This window comes from Mastomys coucha, unplaced genomic scaffold (assembly GCF_008632895.1).
Source record: "Mastomys coucha isolate ucsf_1 unplaced genomic scaffold, UCSF_Mcou_1 pScaffold12, whole genome shotgun sequence".
NCBI lineage: Eukaryota > Metazoa > Chordata > Mammalia > Rodentia > Muridae > Mastomys > Mastomys coucha.
In genome coordinates, this window is record NW_022196894.1 from 53795885 (window position 1) to 53800666 (window position 4782).

Genomic DNA, 4782 nt, shown 5'->3' on the forward strand with positions numbered 1-4782 from the left:
TGCATTTTCTTTGACTGTTGTGTCAATGTTTTCTGTGGTGTCTTCTGCCCCTGAAATTCTCTCTTCTATCTCTCGCATTCTGTTGGTGATGCTTGCATCTATGACTCCTGATTTCTTTCCAAGGTTTTGTATCTCCAGGGTTGTCTCTCTTTCTGATTTCTTTATTGTTTCTGTTTTCATTTTTAGATTCTGGATGGTTTTGCTCATTTCCTTCACCTGTTTGATTGTGTTTTCCTGTAGTTCTTTAAGGGATTTTTGTGTTTCCTCTTTAAGAACTTCCAGCTGTTTACCTGTGTTCTCCTGTATTTCTTTGAGGGTACTATTTATGTTTTTCTTAAGGTCCTGTATCATCATCATGATAAGTGATTTTAGATATGAATCTTGCTTTTCCGGTGTGATGGTGTGTCTAGGACTTGCTATGGTGGGAGAATTGGGTTCTGATGATGGCAAGTGACCTTGGTTTGTGTTGTTTATTTTCTTACACTTGCCCCCTGCCATCTGGTTAACTCTAGTGCTACCTGCCCTTGCTAAATCTGACTGGAGCCTGTCCTTCCTGTGATCCTGGTTGTGTCAGAACTCCTCAGAGTCAAGCTGTCTCTGTGATTCTGGGATTCTGGGATCTTGGGATCCTGGGCTTGTTAGATTACCTGGGAGTGTGGCTTTCTCTGTATGTTGTGGGACTGGCTGCAGAGCTTGTGCCCAAGGTCTGCTCAGAACACTAACCCAGACAGACCAGAAGGAACCCAAGTCACTGGGCTGGTGAAGTTCCTGTGTGCCTGGTCCCTCTGGTCCCAGTTACTCCCAGTGTTGGGAGAGATGTTGGTTCCTGCTCACTTCTGATCCTGGATGTGTCAGAGTGCTTGGGAGTGGAGCGTCTTCTGGGTGTTGTGGGCTAGTTAGTTCTTTCAATGCAGCTAGCAGACTGATTTTTGAAATCTCTTCTTTTGCTGCCTGAGCATATGCCAAAGGAAAGAAACTTTCTTCTTTCATGTTCCTTTTCCTATTTTAGGATTTAATGCTGTGTAATTGGAGAACTGTACAGGTTGTAGAAAACACATCAGGGAGGTCTCCATCAAACCAACAGTTCCTGGAATGATCTTAATTTCACTGGAAAGAATAGGAAATAGGGTATGGGCAGTATTTAGATGCCTTACTCTAGGTAAACATCTCTCTCTGTGTCTTTCTCTCTGTCTCTTTGTCTTGTCTCCATCTCTCTCTCTCTCTCTCTCTCTCTCTCTCTCTCTCTCTCTCTCTCTCTCTCTCTCTCTCTCCCTCTCTCTCCCCTGAGTCTACATTTGGAGATCTACTACCTCAGTTCATTGATTTCTTTTTATTTACTACTTTTCAAAATTGAGTAAAGGTATTAAAGTAACAGCTTTGATAATTTTGTTATTTCTTATTAGAAGAATGTTATAATCTGAACCAGTATTGGTTTTCAGACTGAGAAAATGAAGAAGAGTATGTGAAATTAAAATATGGTGTTATACATAGTCTATATATATATTTTAGTTTATTCTATTTTGAAATTACATATTGGTTCATTAACTTAAACATACAATTGGTGTGACAGTTTTAATTGTCAATTTAGTACAATATAGAATTCCCTGGTAAGACAGTATTTTTTGTTGTTGTGGCCTTTATTTTGGTTTTAGTTATTTGAGATGAGAGTTTTAATGAGGAATTGTCTAGATCAGGTTTACCTTTAGATCTGTCTGTGGGGGACTGTCTTCATTGCTTGAACTGACATGAGAAGAACTGCCCATGGTAGGAAGGGCCGTTCTCAGAGCTTGGGTCCTGGACTGTATGTGTATAGAGAAGGGCCTGAGCATAAGTAAACATACAAGCATTTACTCCCTCTCTCTGTAGACGGTGGGTCTGAGCAGCTGCCTTTGACTTCCTTACAATGATGGACTGTAACCTGGAACCATGAGCTATAATAAACCCTTTCTAGCCTAAGCTGCTCTTTGTCCAGATAATTTTATCACAGCAACAGAAATAAAGCTGAAATGGTAACCTAGTTAGTGTTGGGAAGACACCAGGGACAAAGCAATTGGTTTAATGAAGATGCTCCCTATGGAACTTTAAAGAGCACATCAAATATAAACAGGATCTAATTTAGTTCAATTATTTATTCTCATGGGTTATTTTTTGAGACAGGGTTTCTCTTTCTCTGTGTAGCCCTGGCTTCCTGGAACTCACTCTGTAGACCAGGCTAGCCTCAAACTTAGAAATCTGCCTGCCTCCCAAGTGCTAGGATTAAAGGGGTACACCAATGGGTTATTTTTTAAATACAAATATTAATGTAGCCACAATCTTTCACTATTGATTATAATATTTGTATTTCTTGATCTGTTCCCCTTTAATTTATAAAACATTCATTGGCATAAAGGCTTTTAATTCCCCCAGGAATCACTGAACAGGTTTTTACTTTTGATGTCTAGAAATATTTATAATGCAGATATGTACAAATGTGTCATTGCTACATTATCCTAGAGGTCTTTAAATGTGTGTGGCTAAGTTGATAGCCAAAATCTGTACCAGAGAAATAACTCAATTTCACATGTAGTTATGCATGATGTAGACACAAGGCCCCTGATGGATGGGGATGATGCTAATGGCTTATATCTCATGTCTCTTTTGGCACAAGTGTCTAGATGAGTCCCCTTATAAGCACACCCCATTCTTACCTCTTTCTAGGCTCAAAGATGGATAAGGGAAGTCTGAAATCAGAAGAGCTGAGTTCAACACTTTGCTCTACCACCATCTAACTAGGCGGCTTGGGATGAATCTCTTGATTGAGCACTAGTGTCTTCATTTACAAGATAGGTAAAACATCTACATCATTTATCTCACAGAATTATTGAGAATGACAAAAACACAATCTGATGGGCACAGTAAAATTCCTAGTAAGCAATGCAAATGACACTGCTGTTAAGGTTAGGAAAAAAAAAAGACCATTGGTCCATGTACAGCCACCATAGAGGATCAATGACTGTGGCTTCTTAGGGATGGTTTAGTCAGTTGGCCAGATGCCTTTGCCCATCAAAGCTTACCAATTTGCTAAAATGGACTGATGATTCTTGCATTGGTCAAATCAACAAGTATGTGTTTAGTATTAACTATCTGCATGTCAATCCCCTTGTGTTGTAGAAGATAGAAAAAAACCATCTACCTATAAGGCCTTATTAACTAAAAATTAAGACAGGAGTCATGCACAAGAGAAAAAACAAGTCAAAGTTTCCAAGAGAAGGATTTCTTTAAAAAGTTGAAATAATCACAAACTTTGTAGTAAAGATGTGAGTACAAACAGAATGCAGGTTGGCAGCTAGGTACTCTATCACTGTGGATACTTCAGTGTGTATCTTGTATAACACCATGTATTCTCCTAACATAAGGGCAACATTGACATTAGAATCAGAACACTATCACTGACAACAAAACCTCCCAGATTCCTTCATTTCAGGCAATTGACCTATAGACAACTTGTAGGAGAAGGATCCAGGGAATCCAGTTTGGAACCACACATTGGATGGAACAACTGTGTTTCCTTACTTCCATTTCTGCCCCCCCCCCCCCGCCCTGTCTTTCCCCCTATGCACAAAGATGAGTATATTTTAATTAAGTAAGATTATTTGGAAGTAGGGTCTCTCAGATGATTAAGTTAATATTGCACTTTGACTGGTGTCCTTATAAAAAAAGGCATAATTTGGACAGACACATTTAGGGAGAATGCCATCCAAGTAGTACATTTACAAGACAAAGAGTGTCAAGGCTGCTTGGTGAACCACGGAAGCAGGAGAGAGGCAAGAGACAGGTTCCTTCATTACTTCTAGAAGAACCAATTGTGCTAATCCACTAATCCTCAATTTTAGATGTCTACTTCCAAATTAGTGGGGCAAACACTTTTGTTGTTTGTGATACTAGTCTATGCTACTTTATTTGTTGACCCTCACATCTAATGTGTCACACAGACGCAGGCAAGAAATAGTCATTGGCTGATAAAGTGACATTAGTTACCAGCAAAGAGGAGTGGTGTAAGAGGGGCCTGAAAGAAAGAGAAGTTTTGACTGGAAGACTTAACTGTTTTCATTTCTGCCTGGGCCTGACCTGGTCAGTACTACTTTCTTGTCCCATTCTTTCTCTCCTTGGCCTTAGCCTGCCTTAGCCACTTTAGATGATAGTACAGGTGAGTGGACAAAGCCAATGACTAGTTATGTATTCAAGCCTGGCCTCTAAGGTTGACCAAAGGCTAGGAGCAGATTTCCTACATGTTCCTTTACTCTTTCCTTACACGAGTACAAACTTTCATTGCTCTCTACCTCCCAACTGTGAATGTGATGATACTTCAGGCTCCTGCTGCTGAGCTCCTAACCATGCTGGGCATGGTCTGGAGCTAAGAGTCAAAATAAACCCTTCCGTCCTTAAGTTGTCAGGATATTTTATTGCAGAAACAGGAAGATGAATTAAGATGCCTTGTTGATGTGGTTATTTTGCCTATCGAATGTCATCTACCAAAATTGAGTAAAAGGCTGCTTTAGGTTTTGAGTTCATATTGGCTCTGTTTCCCACATGTAATATGTTAAAAATTAGTTGTATCATTTCAGAAGGCCATGCATCAATATTGAAGATTAATCTTACATGCCCCAGGAGGTGATACACAGATAGAAATATGTGCTGTTTTATCATGTTATATATATATCCTAAGCTATGCACAGAGAATCGGCTTCTCTTGAGTTTGGCTTCAGTGTAGAACATGTTGCTGATGTCTGCTATGACATGCTT